This window comes from Cygnus atratus, chromosome 6 (genome assembly GCF_013377495.2).
Source record: "Cygnus atratus isolate AKBS03 ecotype Queensland, Australia chromosome 6, CAtr_DNAZoo_HiC_assembly, whole genome shotgun sequence".
Lineage (NCBI taxonomy): Eukaryota > Metazoa > Chordata > Aves > Anseriformes > Anatidae > Cygnus > Cygnus atratus.
This window is the reverse complement of record NC_066367.1, coordinates 10521757-10538627: the sequence shown is the minus strand read 5'-3', so window position 1 is coordinate 10538627 and position 16871 is coordinate 10521757. Positions and strand designations below refer to the sequence as shown.

General features: G+C 52.9%; 1 protein-coding gene across 7 annotated transcripts in view; it reads right to left on the bottom strand.

The window, feature by feature from the left end:
- The window catches only part of SH3BP4 (SH3 domain binding protein 4), a 41865-nt gene extending 25316 nt beyond the window's left edge, over window positions 1-16549 (bottom strand). For 5 of the 7 annotated variants that reach the window (XR_007708441.1, XR_004777211.2, XR_004777212.2 and 2 more), the window contains exon 1: window positions 16431-16549. The gene's annotated coding sequence lies outside the window, so the exon portion shown is untranslated. Of the gene's footprint in view, window positions 1-15633; window positions 16088-16193 lie in introns of those variants that run through there. The other 2 variants (XM_050711384.1, XM_035537004.2) reach the window with 2 other exon arrangements.
- Between the last annotated feature and the right edge of the window lie 322 nt (window positions 16550-16871).

Below are 16871 nucleotides of genomic sequence, written 5' to 3'. Positions count from 1 at the left end.
CACTGCTCCCCCAGCGAGGACGGGCAGCAGGGAGCCAGAGGAATGGCCGGACAATGCTGCACGCCCTTGTCTTCCTCCTCTCCTGAGGATGCTGGCATGCCAAGAGCCACAAGCTGCTCCCATTTAGGGCTCCTTACAAGTACGGTGCTCTTTGCCAGCCCCAGCACGCAGGCCGGGCACGGGTTGGATGGGAATTTGGCTCGTGCAAGCAATTCGACTCACAGCTCTCGGGGACACGGGGGGCACTGCAGGGGAAAAAAATGCGATTATTGCTGAGCACATGTTCCCGGTGTCTGCTGGCACCTACAGAGAGGGAACCCGTTACAGCCTCCTTAACGGGTGCGTTACCCTTTGCAAGTGAGGCAAGGAAGGACAGGAAAGCTTCCTTTTATAGCAATGACTTTGGAGCACGAGTCTCATTGAAAGTCAATGCTGGAGACGGAGATGCAAGCGGCTAAATACAGATTAGGTGTCTTTGGGGTAAGAGAGCTTTCCCTGCAGCGCCTGCTGTGGCTGCCAAGCGTGGGCCCCAGCCCTACAGCTCCCCACTGCCTTCGTTATCCATTCCCAATGCAACCAGCCACGGAGCCAGGAGAAACCACTGCTCCAGCAATGCTCACCTCTGCTGCAGAATTCAGCAAGGGCACCGAAACGCCACCAAAGCCAGGTCAGGATGGCTGGGAGTTGTCACAGCAAACCCACCGAGAGGGCTTGCGAAACGCATCACACCACCGAGCGCTCCTGGCTTCCAGCCCCGACCCAGCAAACGCGAAGCACAAAGTCCAGCTCAGAGCGTGCTCGGCTGGGAGAGCGGCCCCCAGGCAGCCTTGGGATGTTTTTTCTGCCTAAATATCAGGCAGCACTTCTGTGCTGGGCGGGTGCCGCAGCCCTGGCACAGGCTGCCCAGAGCCTGTGGGGTCTCCTCCTTGGGGAGCTTCAGGAGGTGCCGGGACGTGGGGCTGGGCACCCTGCTCGGGGTGCCCCTGCTGGAGCGGGGCTGGGATGGGTGGGCAAATCAAATCTCTTCCAAGAGAAAAGCACTTCCTAATTCAGGTGGGAAAGTCCTCGGGTTTTTTGTACAGATGCAGATGGAGCCTCCTCCACCAGGGCAGGGGGGTTCTTCCAACCAAGTCCTCACGGGGAGCATCAAAAGCATGATAATCCCAAATCACATCCAGCACAGAGCTCCCAGGGGTTAAGCAGAGAAGCCACAAACCCCAGTATAAAACCCCCAAAGGGAACGGGAGCCCAGGACGGTGCCTGTGAATGTGCAGAGCCGAGTGGCAAGGCAACGAAGCAGAGGCGGCTCCGGGAATCGCTGCTGCGAGGCACCAATTAGCAGCTTTAGCACGAGCCACCCTCCCGCCCAGGCTCCCGATGCCTATTTGCGCCCGGAGGATGTTTGCTGGGGCAGAGGAGGGCAAGGAGCCAGCGTTTCAGGAGCACACCGGGCGCTGCCTTCGTAAGCACCCGGGCTGCGGGAGTTCAACCAGGGCAACTTTCCCTGCCCTCCGCATCAGCTTCGTTAATTGCTTTCAGCTCAGCAGCACGGCAGTTTGGGGCACGGCAAAGCGTGTTCTTGCTTTGGAACGAAGAGACGGGTTTTGCTCAGTGCTGTTAGTGGCCAGTGGCTTTTGCAGGGGTCAGGAACAGCACCAGCTCTTCCTCCCAGCCCTCGCAAGCCCCTCTGAGTTCTTTGCAAGCCCCTCCAAGGTCTTTGCAAGTCCAAGAGCTCTGCCGATGGCTGCAGCTCCTGAGGTTTGCTCAGAGCCAAAAGCAAGGAACAATTGACCTTTCAGAAAAGTGGGAACTGATATTTGAGCCAGTCCGGGCCTCAGAACAAGCCAACACAGGGAACCTATGACAAAGGAGGAGTGAAACCCAGATTTCCAGAGGCGCAATCCAGCCACTGACTACAGGGAGACACTTTTAAGGAAGAGACAGCCTTGTCTGTCATCAGAAATCCCCTCTGTGGCTCACAATCTTTTATCTTATGCCTTGGAAGAGAAGGATGGTTGGCCCTGATGATCTCTGGGGCCTTTTTTTTTTTAGTGTGATGCCACAGTGGAAGAGATGCTCCTCACGGTTCCCCATGCAATCTCAGGGCAATGTTCAGAAAGAGCAGGCTAAGGGCAGCCAGAAACGTGCCTTCTGGCGTAGGATATGCCGAGGCAAGCAAGTGCACCCACAAAGTCACATAATTGTGCTGCCGTGGCCACTGTATTAACCATGGCAGCAAGCTGGTAAACTAAAATGTGAAAGCTTGAAGCACTGTAAAAGGCTTTCTTTGAGAAACTGGGAGCAACTCACTCCCCCTGCTACTCCCAGGGCCACAGTCCCAGCAGTGTGTCCTTCCTCAGATCATTTGGATGCAGATTTGGTCTTCAAGCAAAGTAATCAAGTGGCCAAAAGCTAAGTGGCCGAGTCCCTGAAAACCCGTGCTTCCCTCAAGTGGAGATGATGACAGGGCTTTGAACAGCATCAACACTTCAGAGTCCCGTCTCCATCACCCTTCACTAATTTTGCTTTTGATGGAAAGGAGTAGCTGTCCTCAGTGGTGGTGACTTGCTGGTGCAACGCCCAGAGCCACGTGCTGGCTTTCCTTGTTTCCAGCTGCAATGTTGGGAAACCAGTCTCACGAGTGCGGTCAGAGAAGGGCAGGCACAGCAAAGCCACTCGCGCTGCTGGCTGGGCAGGCTGGCACCTCACCTGGTGCAGCGACACAGGGAGAGGACAACCAAAAGCTCCGGAGATGAGCTAGCCCCTCACTTACACTCCAGCTTGCCCCCAGACCAACACAGAGCCAACTCTGTACAGGTCTCTGCCCACGTACCCAGCCAGAACACGTCTCCCTGACGCCGACCATTTCCTCACACGTAAAACATCGCGGGCTGAAAATCCATCCTGCGGGATCCTCTGGACTTACCTGAGCTGCTGCACTTGAAAAGAAAGGGTTTTGCTCAAGACCAGAGGTACCACATCCTAGGATGGCCCCACAGCAGCCGCCACTTAGAGCACGTTGCAAGCAAGTAGCCAGATGCGGCCCCAAAGTCAGCTGGGCTTGCCATTGACCTATTTTGAAGAATTGTTTAGGAACTTCCTTTGGGGAAAAAAGAGGGGTTTCGTTCCCGGCTCACTGCCTGAGCATGCTCCACAGCCACCACCTAGCAGCCAGCTCCTCTCACTAATGAATAAAACCTCTTTGGATTATCATACAGGAGAACTCACTCAAGTGATGAGCTCGTGCAAAAGCTTAACCTTGATTTAATGTTCTTACACACCTTGTTGATTAGCCCAGGTACTGATCTGTTGGTGGATTACATGATGCTTTCAGCTATGCTGAAAATGCTGACAGGAGCCAAAATCTATCACAAGCCTGAATTAGGCAGAAACAAATGCAATCAGCGCATTGCAATGAATTTCCTCAAAACAGCATTTTTAAGCACTCTGCCTCGGTAAACATTTCCAAGGCAGATTCCCCATGACACCTGGTTTTAAGCAGCTTAACCGTTTGCTGGAGCTGACAGTCTCTTGCATGAAAGCAAGGAAGAAAATGCTCTGCTAAACCAGAGTACAGGTTACTCGCTCCATGGGATGCTCCGCGCTTGACTCAACCCTGGCCCATGATCCCGTGCTGAAAAGCTCATTCAGAGCAGTAAGATGCCTGGAAAGCAAACCCACAGCTCGTTCTGCCATTCCTCAGAAGGGCAGGCACGCAGCCCGAGGTGAAAGAAGTAGATGTGAGGGCAGGCAGCTGCTCAGACCCAGGGCAAGTATTAGGATGTGAGGCAAAAAGCTGTAAGCAGTTGGTACTTCTGCTAACTTGGTCAGCATCGCTTGCCCTGTGCTTTCTCCTCTCAGAGGCTGCCGTAAATTCGCACCAGGAAGGCTCTCTTCTCACTGCTTCTTCCTCCTGAGGAGCAGAAGCTATTAAACACCCCTCTCGGCCCTGTTTGCATTCTTGGCCCTGTTCTTTCAATTTAACCTCATCTACAATTCCAGCGAGTCGCATACCTGTACAGGAAAGCACTGCTGGTTCAATCCTGAGCATGCTTTCAGCACCAGACTCATTACATGGGCACAAAAGACCACGTGGCTGACTTCAGGTGGATTTCAGCAGCCGAGTTCTTACCTTAATTTAGATTAGAGCTCATCCACACATGGCATTTTAACCAACAAAGCTTCCCAGGTGCAGACACAACCTCTGTCAGCCAACAGGTTTAAGATAAACCAAAACAACCCTCTGTTTATGCAACATAAGAGCAAATACCATGGCTTCTTGAAATCATTTAATTACAGTTATCCCTTAAATGAAAACCTTGTGAAACTGCACGGAGGCTTTAGGCAACCTGCAAATTAACCAGGGGGGAACACAACCCAGGGGTCGGGGATGCCAGATACGATCTGATCAGCGCCTCAAAGCACTTCCATAACATCAATAGTACCATGACGGGAAAAAAAGATAATAATAATACAACCCACACCCCTGTGCATCAGAGTTCGCTGTTTCAGTTGCGTCAGGTAAAAGCTGTTTGATCTCATCATCGTAGGTCAGATAGCTGATAAGAAACCAATTTCATTATTTTCAGACCAGAGCATTTTTGGAAGGGTTTATCTGCAAAGAAAGGTACACGCTTTGAAGTGTTAAATTTTGTTTTAGTTGAAACGCACCAGGACCCTGCCTGGCTGCTCTCAAAGCACTCGAAATTAATGTGGTATGAAATGACACTGCAAGTATATCCCGTGCAACTTCTCGGTGTGCAATGTCAAAGCCGCGCTGCTTCTCCGTGCTGGGATGTAGCCAGACCCTCCAGCAGCCCCCCCACTGGGGTGAGGCATTTCGGGGGAGGAAGCCTTTCTTTAGCAGGATATTCAGGCACAGAAATAGCCATTTCCAAACATTTGGCAAAATGCTCAAAATCCCTCTCGCTCCTGGACGAAGCAGGCCTGAATCTTGGACATGATCTTTACAGTGTTAGTCAGTTGGCAAAATTAAAACAGCACCTGAAAGACATGGGAAGTCCACGAAGGATCTTCCCCACTTAAAGCAGAGCTGTTATGGTTCAGTGGGGGTGGTCTCTGCAACTTTCTGCGTCACACTTTTTCTTCAAGCTGTTGTCCTGCGGCATCCAAACACATTCCCATTTCTGCATTTTATCAAATTGACTAACCCCTGTCATCCCTTTGTCTTCATGGGAGCTTCCCTTCAAAAAAAAAGGCAAATCTAAGCCACCACGGAGAGCAGAGGAAGCATTTCTGAAGGACAAGTTATTCACTCTTCGCTTTCTCAGAAAAGACAGCCCCAGGCAAGGCTGGAAGATGTACCTGCCCTCACTCCTCATCTGCTGCTTGCCATCGGCGCGAGGAAAGCCGCCCAAGAAGCAAGGCTGCAAGCAACCTGGGCAAGCTGCTTGCAGCTCCCCTGCTCGAGCCTGAAAGCGGAGTGCTAAATTTATCCCCGCTGAGATTTCTATGGTAACAGACTACACCGTCAAATTTCAGATTATTGCGGCTTGAATTAGGGGTGAAGTAGAGTTAACAGACTCAGACGTGGTACAGGGTTGTCTGAAGCCAACACAAAAGCATCCGTATTAGAGAAAAAACAGACAAAGCTGTTACTGACAGCCATCCAGTGGGATGCAGAAAACCCAATTCTTGTCCTTTGTCTCTGGAGGAATGCCTTATTTTAGAAACTAACAGCTAAAAGTGGGTAAAAAAATAATGAACATACTTATGGACAGATAACTTCCTTGTGTCAATTGAGCAATGGCCATTTGCAGTGAAGAACTTAGTCTGTTTATTGATTTTTATGGAAAGCAACTTCAGCCCGAGCAGCGCAGTGCTAGCTCTGCTTCACAGCTGCTTTAATACCCATGGTTGTATTTGTATTTTAATTGTAACTCCCTATTTAAGGCTCCCTATCTATGGGTTGGGATCTAGGAGCAGGCTGAATTCTGGCAACAGGCTCTTGGCTAGAGATGACAACGTGCAGGTGCAACAAACATGCCACGACACCATCCATGGCCATCTTTACCAACTGGCCTACTCAACTGGAGCTACAACAGGGTGCTAAGGCTAATGTGGCCATTAATTACTCCCTTTCCTGAGCTGCAAGGAGCTGTTTCAGCCCTCTGGTCACACCAAAGCCCCCTCTACAACAACAAAAAAATATGCATCAGAGCACCCAGACACGGACAGGCAGAATTAGATATGCTCTTGATGGGAAAACTGAGCCTCCATATCAAACCAATGCAGAGGGACTTAATCTCTTTTTTCTTTTTTTTTTTATCTAATTAAAACTTACTTGAAGTAACGCATAAAAGACTTGAAAACAAAGGCACAGCTGATGCTCTAGGACAGTTTTATATTTAGAAGAATGACACAAGTACTCGATCAACAGAAAAGAAACGGAAAATTCTTCTTACACTGACCAGAAGGGAAAAAGAAAAACAAAAGGAAGGCAACTCCCACCACCATTTACAATCTTGCCAGTTCTGCATTTACACGGAATTCAGCTGGGTTTTCCGTGTGCAATCCCAGTAAACTACATTTACAGCTCACAGAGCCCTGATGACGAACATCAACTGAAACACTGCGTGCATTCACAAGAGAGCAAGCATTTTTTAAATTCAGTGTTTACTACTGCCAGGTCTGTTTTCAAAACGATAACTAACAACGTTTTTGTAATTCAGCATAAAACAAATATACCGAGGTGTTCAAAAAAGCCATTTCTAAGTCTTATAGACCAGAGTTTTACTACAGAAGAAATATAATGCTTTATTCATTTAAGAGGTATTAGTTCAGAAGTCAAAGATTTGCTTAGCTAGATATCTGATCATCAGCTAGACCTCATCCCAAATTTCTCCAACATTACTTGCATTTTTGTGGTGAAAAAGGCATAAAAAGTGACTTTTTTCATGATGCTGAAAGGCAAAAGGGAGGAAGAAGTGCTTGCAGCACTATATAGGAATTGTAACAGTTAGGCATATACCTCTGGGTCTAAGTGATTCCCACATAACCCATTCACGGACAGAAAAAAAGACTGGGGACCCCAGCCCTTCCCAAATGACTCACTTCACCCTGCACAAACACCTCCACCTTCCCCACAAGCTACCCAAGGCACCAGAGGAAGAAGCATCCCTGAAAGTGCTTCTGCAATGCCTGGTGTTCATGCTACACCTTGAACGCATCACAACTTCTACGCAGTCCCGCAAGAGAGAGAGGTTTTCCCATCCCAACAAGCAAATGATTACTTGGACTTAACCAGAAGTGAGATCCAAGGTGATTGCTGCAAAAGCATCAGGGTGGGACAAAAAAAAAAAAACACTTCACAGCTCATGGAAGCTAGAAGTTGGTGACATACCCGCTATTTCTGCACCAAGCCAGACATCTGGGGCAGGGATACACTGAGCTGTTCTGCTCCATTTTCACATTTTGCCACTGCAAGACGCTGTGGAGGACTTCAAGAATGCCACCACCCAGCCCTTTGCAGTGCCTGGGCCTGGGGATGGGCAGGGACCTCTCTTGATCCCAACAGAGCATGCAAAGAAAAAACACACAGGTGATTTCCTATAGCTCTGCCATGCTCAGGACTGTCCTGCATTGGAAGAAATGCACATTACCTGACAGATTTTCAGATGGATCTATCCAATTCATACAGACAACAGGCCAGGTCACCAAGTCCAACCAGCACCTAACACTACCAGGTCCACTACATCCACACCTCTCTTAAACACCTCCAGGGATGGGGACTCTGCCACCTCCCTGGACAGCCTGTCCCAATATTGACCACCCTGTCTGTGAAGAAATTCTTCCTGACATCCAACTTAAACCTCTCCTGGTGCAACTTGAGGTGTTCTCACATCCCCTGAGAAAAGAGACACCTCCTTGCTACAGCCTCCTTTTCTCCAGACCCAACAGCGCCAACAACACCTGTTTTCCTACATGCTGTCCCCAAGCATCAGCCAGGACAGGACCAGGTACTGGTGGGTGCTGCTCCAACCCAGAGCAGCCAGGTTGCTCTCAAAGCCACTAATCTCGCTGAAACCAAACGGTTTGTGTCCAACATGGGACAGAAGCCTGTCCCACAGCAGGACGACTGCGTGCGTGCAGCCCTCCCTTTCCCCTCCTGGCAGAGCAGCGTGGCCCAGGCCCAGGCCCAGCTTTATCTGAGGTGTGACTAAGAATAGCTCTGGCCAGCGTGGAGCCCCTAGAAGAGAATGGCCTGGGTCTCTGCCAGAGAGCACGTTTCCTCTGCTGCCGAGCCTACGGCCAGCCAGATACAAGGCAAACACGGAGCAGAGGCTGCCTCAACACAGGCTGGGCCAGGTTTACTCAAATCCCATCACCCCATCCCTATGGTCTGCAGGACACCATCTTCTTTAACCATCTGGGCAGAGCACACCCTCAGTAAATTTGTGAATGACCCAGAACTGGGGGAAGTGGCAGATTGACCAGAGGGCCATGCAGCCATCCAGAGGGACTTGGATGCACCATCCAGCGGTGCCCAGCGCCAGGCCGAGAGGCCCTGGGCACAGCCTGGAGCCCAGGAGGCTCCCTCTGAGCACCAGGCAGCACTTCTGTGCTGGGCGGGTGCCGCAGCCCTGGCACAGGCTGCCCAGAGCCTGTGGGGTCTCCTCCTTGGGGAGCTTCAGGAGGCGCCGGGACGTGGGGCTGGGCACCCTGCTCGGGGTGTCCCCGCTGGAGCAGGTTTAGGATGTGTGGACCTGGGGGTCTCTGCAGTTACACACTGCAGCACTCGTGTTTCGAGCAAACACCCCAGCGGAGCAGGGCGGCCGAGCAGCCACCACCAGCCAGCCACACCAGTATTTCTTCCCCTACGTCTCAGGCTCTGTCTCAGGCTCTCCCACAGCAGAGCGAGCAAAAACAAAGGAACGGGAGGAATCAAAACCCCAGCCCCTCCTCGACATGCACACCCAGGAGCCGTAAGCAGGATTTGCACCTGGCAGCAGAAACCCATCTCTGGCTACATGCAGGGAATTACCTCCTGCCCTGCTTTCGCAAGCTAAATTGCCTAAAGCAGCATTAAGCCAGGAACCACCTGCCCTTTTCAAAAGCAAAACACCTCCCCTACCCCCTCCGAGTGAGCAGACCATCTGATGTAGCCCTGGCATCGCTGCTTTCCATTCACAATTCACTAAAAATTAGGCCAAACTGCAACGATTTTTATTCCTTTTATCTTGCCTGCCTGTAGGGCGAACAGGACACCGTGACATTTTTTCCCCCTGAATATGTTTCTGAAGTGACTTTGGAGCCCATTTTTTGTGGCATGGGCTCCGCAACTGCAGAGGCCGGGGTTTGACCCTGGGATCACAGTGCCCCTGGGCAATGCCAGTGCTCTGTGCCTCAGTTTCCCCCTCAGGACAGCAAGCCCAGAGCTATCAGCCAGATCTCAAACCCTTCAGGACACGCAGCTCTGGCAGGCAAGGGCCACCTCCACAGCCCATTTAAGCTGCAGAAGGCATCACTGTCTCACTGAGTTGGGGCTTCCCACCATGGCCAGGCAGCAGGAAAGGTGGCAGCAGTAGCAGGATGGCAAGCAGCTTTCCCCAGGGATGCTTGTAACACAAGATTAACTCCTCTCCCCATCACATTTAAAACAGAGGTCAACACACCAAGGGGACAGAAAGGTCACCCCCGCTGCAGGGAAAACACACAGAGGGGGTTAAATGCTTGCCCTCCTCCCCAAATCTGTGTTGCAGAAGCCTGCATTCCTCTGCTCCAACAGCGTGCTGGGCTAAAGCTTTTTGCTTACTGTTTCCATGCCTGGCCATGTCCTGCATCCTGAACTTGGTTCACATTTTAACAGTTCCTATTAATAGGCAGAGCAGGAGAGGCACCAGCTGCTCCAGCCAGCCGCCCTGCTGTGCTCAGCAAGCTTGAGCCCCCCAAATTCATTTCTCCCCCAGCTCTTTGGTGAGCAAGGTGCTAACATCAGGTGAAAAGAAAAAAAAAAAAAAAGCCAAGAAAAAAAAAGCCTTGCTCACCCACCAGCTGCAGCAGAGGTCAACACTGTCGGTGACCTCCAAACCCCTCGAGTTCAAGGGATCTCAGTTGCAGGTTTGCAAGAGGAGCTCTTTCGACCAGGTAATTTGGGGCACCGGTGAGGACACTCTCACTCACCACCGCAAGGCTGTGGCATTGCATCGGCTGCAATGACAACACCGTCCACATCCCACTAGAAGCCCTCTGGGTCTCTGCTAATGTCTACACGCTCCCTTGAAAACATTTCCTCTTTGCAGCAGGTACCACAGCGCTGGGAAAGCAGCGGCACCAGAAACCCATCACCCATCCCACCAGCACCATGTCGGAGCCCACAGCACAACCCCAAAAGGCTTGAAGGAGTCCATCCCCCTCCCCAGGGTAGAGCTGTGACCTCGTTTCGTGGGATTTAATGAAGCACTGCAGGAGTCCAGATGGACTGTCTGGCTAATTGAGTTAATTAAAGCGTTTTCTGCAGTGATTAACTTTCAGGAACAGGGCTCTGCGTTACGCATTTTGGAAAGGCTCCTTATGAGCAGCTCGGGCACTCTCCAGGGAGCACAGGCCACACCTCAGCAGCAGCATGAAGCAGGAGAACAATTACTTGGAAACTCTTACTGATCGCACTGAGCTGTTTCTCAGCCGTGTTTTCGGACTCCGAGCAGCTTACCGAATAAAAAAAAAAAATTAAAAAATCCATTTGTTTTTCACTACCAGGCTGGCTGAACAGGATGCAGAGAAGGAAAGACTGTGTATGCAGCAGCCATGTGAACACATAGGCTGCACGAGGTCTGCCTGGCGGGCCTTTTTTTCTGGGATGGAGACTTCTCTAGAAGACACGCAGGAAGGCTGTAGCAGATGTGGGAAGAGATCTGTCGCCCATGACCTGATCCTAGGGCATCTTTCCCCCATTCCAGCCTACAGCAGACGCGATAAGCCCCGGGAACTGTGCAACGCTGCCCGTAACTCTCAGGACGATAAGCTGGTCAAGGCCAGAGCCTGCAGAACACAAACAGGCCATCCTGCACAGAGACGTTTTGCTGACGGAGGTAATCACCATCTCCCAGGGACAGTAAATACTTTGTCTGCCCGCAGCCCCTGCCTGGAGATAACCAAGCAACGCTCACAATGGCCAGAAGAAAGGCTTGCTTTGTGGCCGCTGTGTTTTTCTCCTGGATGAGGAGACCAGCTGCCGCAAAGCTCTGAGAAGGAGCCACGTCCCGGAAAGCCGGTATCAAAAAATCCTTCTCCAAAGAAAGCCCCGGGAAAGCCAGGGGAGGTTTGGATTAGATGTAAGGAAGAAATTTTTCGCTCTGAGGACAGTGAGGCCCTGTCCCAGGCTGCCCCAAGGAGCTGTGGGTGCCCCATCCCTGTCAGTGCCCAAGGCCAGGCTGGTTGGGGCCTGCTCTGCTTGAGGGGACCCTGCCCACGGCAGAGGTGGCACTGGGTGGGCTTTGAGGTCCCTGTCAACCCAAACCTTCCTGTGATTCTGTGAAAAGGAAAGCAAAAAAAGAGAGCAGCCTAAGGTACATAGCATCAGAAAAGCGTTGCATCTGTCTTCAGAAAAGCAAACTCACACATGGAGCGCCCTGGGCATTCCCTGCAGCTGTGTTTTCCAACGCAGGATTTTCCATCCTCCCCAGGGGATGTCGGTGGAAGGGACCCCAGCAGACCCAAGCCCCAGCCACCGAGGATACAGCTGCAAGGAGGCTGCTGAGACCGATGCAGCCTGCTCAGCGCAGGATACAGCCACGCAGCCAGCACTAAACCTCTTCCCAGTGGGAATGTCAGGAAAATCGCCCTGTGGCAGCGCTCCGGGAGCCAGGCTCTGTGGCTGAAGGGGCAGACAGCCGCACAGAAGTGTATTTAAACCTGGTGGGATTAAAGTGAAGAGCTCAGGGATGCACCTACAGATCTTTGGTTTTTTTTTTCCATAATTTCAAACCTGATGAACGGCAAAGAACAGGCTGTTCGCAGACCAGGTGTGTTATGAACTATTCCCTGAGCTTTCCTGCGGACTTCAATAGCTACACCTGTACCACAGGCACGGCCACACACACACAAAAATGCCGACCACAGTTCTCACGAGGGCAGAAAACAGCACGGAGAGTTTTGGGGTCGGAGATGCAGCGCCTGCTGTTCACGGGGAGAGAACAGTAATTCCCAGGGCTCAGCGTCCAGATGGGAAACACTGCTTGTCCAGGCTGCAAGCAACCCCACCCTGGTACAGCTAATCTGATTGCAGGTTTTCAATGCTGCGGTCAGGATGCAATGGGCTGGGGAGGGAGGCTGGCGAGAGGGAAAGAAAGAGAGGAAATGCCACAGATGTGAGGACGCTTTTTCTGGCCAGGCAAAGCCTTGTTTTGTTTTCCTCCCTTAAGTTAGCTGCCATTTTCTGGAAGCTGGACCGGTTACAAAAAAAAGAAAGTTTCTCTTTGTTTAATTACAGCTCTCGTAGCCCTGTGCCCAAGAGACCCAGCTCACAGACCCAACGTCCCCGCTGCCTGCTATGGGCACAGACACGAACAAAGAAAACGGCACGGCCGCCGGGAATACCGCGGAGTTAAACTTTAATGTCTCCCACAAACACATGACTCGAGCTCGGCACTGACAAAGACTATTTTTACTCCCAAATGCAACTCGGCAGACGTTGCTGCTCCCGACTGCCAGTGCTCAGTGACAGCAGAGGCTTCTCCAGGACTCCACGCCACTGCTTTCTGCTGCAATTCTGCAATCCCCAATTCTGCAATCCCCAATTTGCACAGAGGTCTCAAACAGAAGATCCAAACTAAACTAACCCTGGTTAAGTCCTTCAGACCCATCACGAGTGGCCGCAGTGGCGAGGAGGCACGCAGGACCTGAAAGACTTTGGTCTCAGTTCCCTGCAGGACCTTCGCTTTGGTGTCCAAATTTCTGCTCGTTTCACTCTGTCCCCCCATCCTGTACACAGGCTAAGTGGTTTTTGTCCTAAAACCTCACACGCCGCCTCTCACCATGCAATGCACGGTGCATATAACACCCATGCGAACAAACCCTGCGCGCTTCCACGCCTGCACCAAGGCACCTGGCACAGCTAAAGGGCTCAGAGGGGTGCCCCCATCCCAAAGCCACCCCCTCGCCAGCACTTTACTGGTGCAAAGTTACAGGGATGGTTGCACACTGTGACACCTCCGTCATACAGGATGGTCATGCCAGGCAAAGAGCCACACAAAGCTAGCAGCAAGCTGGTCAACGCCTGAAGCCCACACAGAGCTCGCTGGCAAAATCACAGCAGCCGTAACTACTCCGCCTGACTTCTCCTGCCTTCCTTTCTCACTGACCGTGCCACAGGACATGTCACTGTTCAACTCCACAAAGCTTTTCTGTTCCTAAGGAAACAGCCAACGGCGTTCAAATAAGGCCACCCGCACAATGTACCATTCGAGCCGCGTTTCTCCCCTTGTTCTTTCACAGGGCTGCCAAACACACGTGTTCCCGTCCCACTAATTTTCATCCGAGTGCCTGGCTGATGAAGGAACAGGAGAGATGAAAACAATGACTCAGCCACCTTCCACATTTGTATTTTAATGTACACAGCTTTGAGGCTACAAAGTTATGTTCCCATCCATCATTCCTGTCTGCTCACGGAGATGAAGCGCGTCGCCCGACCTCGGCCCCGAGAGCAGCAGCAGATAGCACCCTACATGCGTGGTCTCTGCTGCGGGGTGCAGAGCAATGCCTCCGCCAGGGGCCAGGTAGAGCTGAGCACCTTCAGGCAGGACTGCACTGAAATATTCAGCCCTAGGACTCCCCTAGGGCTTGCCAAGGAGGAGCCGCATGCTGACAGCAGGATGGCAGAAACCTCGCTTCCACAAACAGTGGGACTGCAGCCGGCAAAGGCTGGGAATGCTGCTCGCAGCTCACCGCCTGATGTCTCCTCCCAGCAGCTCATGCTCTCCTTATTAAAGCCCCTGGGGCAGGGCAGAGAGAACCTGGCTCCAAGAGGAGCACCTGCAGGTGCCGCGGGGCGCCCCGTGGCCGCTGTCCCCGTACCCCAGGTGGACCCGTGCCTGCCAGGTCCTGCGCAACTTTCAACCAACCCACCCAAAACGTGAACCTTCCTTAGCACAGAGGAAACACAAATCCAAGGACTGGAGACTTGGAAGTCTTTCAGCAAGCTCTTTGACCCGTTAAAAACCAAACCCTGTCCTGGGAACATTTCCAACACGCGCAGCGGAGCTTGGCAGCAGCGCCTGAAAACCGCGGGGACAGTGGGGTGCTCCCAGCCCCGGTGAGTCCCGCGCCAGACCAAGCCAAGAAGCAAACCCAAACCATTCACAGGCACACAAACAGGAAACAAAAAACAACAGAAAAAATAAGGGGTAGTGCTCCTTCATTTTCCTGTCACCATGAGCCATGGGGTATGCCCCTCTCCATACTCTCACGCTTCCCTTTCCCAGTCCAAGGGAGCAGAAACACACTGCCATCACTTGACTCCCAGCGCTGGGGCTTGCAGTGTTGGGTATTTTTCATCAAGCCCAAACCACATAAAAAGCCAGCAACTCTTTTGAAAGAGCAGGCAGGCAATCCATCGGCTCCTTGCCTCCACTACGAGCAGGCAGGGTTTGGCTGCAAAAAAAATCACAGTTTGAGAGTCCTCTAAGGGAGACAAAGTAGTTAGAGATGTATTTGATCTGTGCAATGTGTACGTGATGTCCAAGGGCCACTGGGAGAAATTACGGACCCCAGACCGCTATGAGGACAAATGCCACGGGTGTCCTTCATATCCTTGGGAATTAGCCCTCAATCAGCCCGGCTCTGTGGATGGTTGTGGTGCTACCAGGACATCAAGTGGACATTAAACGAAGGCCAGATCCTCCCAACCGAGCTGCTGGGAGCAAGGCTTTGCCTCGTTCAGAAAGCCAGGCTCCTTGCTGGGAGGGAAGGAGCTCGTCAGGACGTGTGTGTGCCTGCTGAGGGACCTGCTGGGCTCACCCAAAGAAAGTCACAGGCCTTTCTGAAAGTCACAGTCACAAGTGCCTTTTACTCTTTGGTTTTTCTTTTTAAAGCAGCATTTCTAGCCACAAAGCGAGCTCAGGCTGCAATTCACGCTTCTGAATTTCACAAACCGCGCTCCCAGGCAAATAACTTTTAAAAGCTGTGTGTTCTCTGCCAGAGCAGCAAACCTCCGGCCCGCTCGGCATCCCTCCTGCGCCACCTGCAAAGCTCAGGCATTTTCGGAACGGCGTTGGGAAAGCTGAGGAAGCACGGTTGGGAGACCTGGAGGCCGAGTTACCTGCATTTATTTCAGCTCCCCTCAAGGGCAGCTGCCTTAAGAAATCCACCCACCAAAGCAGAACGCAACACAACTTTCAGTCCTCTTCAAAAATAAGAAGAATAAGCGGGATGCAAATTTCCCTTCTATCCTGACCTCTACAGCTGCTCGCTTCCTCGCGCAGACAGGCTTTTTGGATGAAAAGCTTCTCGCTGTATTTAAATGTTTTTCTCATCAAAAAAAAAAAAAAAAAAAAAAGCAGTTCTAAACCACCTCCTTAGCATAGATACAAGCTCTTCAGAGCAACCCCACCAGGCTAAAATAAATATTTTGTTTCACAAATGGTTTTCTTCTCATTAAAACGAAAACATAATTACCGTGCCAAGCGCAGAGGCGAGGAATGGCTGTGCTCACCCCACGAGGCATCGCGCTGGTGCTCAGCTCACTGCTCGGGCCCCTTCCCCGGCCCGCTCACGGTTAATTCGGGGAGCTGACAGCCGTGCCACAACTTAACCCACGCTGCATGGGGCTTGCACGCTGTGCTACACTTGCACGTGCACACCTGCACGGCGCTGCATGAGCATGCTGTGCACGTTTACACTGGGCACACACACCGTGCACAAACACAGGTTGTGCATGCGTGTGTTTCCGCAGCGCACGCTTACACCGCGCACACATGCACGTTGTACACAGTTGCACGGCACTACACATTACACACTACACACTCGCACTGCATTGCACACGCACAATGTACGCTGCGTATGGACATTGCACCCTCATGCACACCGAGGGTTGCACACGCACTCTGAGGGTTGCACACACAGCATGCACGCTTGCATGGCATTGCATGCACTCACACAGCATTGCACACACTCGCACGGTGTTGCACCCTCACGGTGTTGCACCCTTACGGTGTTGCACCCTCGCACAGCATTACCCGCACGGTGTTGCACCCCCTTGCACGGCGTTGCACACTCCCTCACGGCGCTGCCCGCTCTCGCACGCCGTCGCACACCGCCGCCGTTGCACACCCGCCGCCGTTGCACGCCCAGACCCGCAGCACCCCCCACGCCACCCGCCCGGCGCCGCCGCAAACTTTTCCCCGGCGGAGCGGAGCCCCCGGCGGGGCGGGAGGGGGGGCCGCGCTGCCGCCCTGCGAGCCCCCGGCGCTCACCTGCGGGCGGGCGGAGGCGGATCCCCGCCGATCCCCGCCGATCCCCGCCGATCCCGGACCCCCGATCCCCGCTCCCGGCCCGCACCTCCCCGCCGGCACCGGACCGCGCGCGCCGCCCGCCCCGCCCCCGGCGATGACGTCAGGGGGCGGGGCCGCCGGACCGAGCACCGACCGGCCCCCGGGGCGGGGGGAGAAGGGGGGGTCGTGCAAGGGGAGTGGAGACCCTCGTGCAAGGGGGTCCTCGTGCACAACGGGTGTGTGCAAGGGGTGTGGGAGCTCCTCGTGCACGGGCTCCTCGTGCAAAACGGGCGTGTGCAATGGGTGTGGGAGCCCCTCGTGCAAAACAGGTGTGTGCAAGGGGCGTGGAAGCCCCCCGTGAAAGGGGGACCTCGTGTGAGACGGGTGTGTGCGAGGGGTCCTTGTGCACAATGGGCGTGTGCA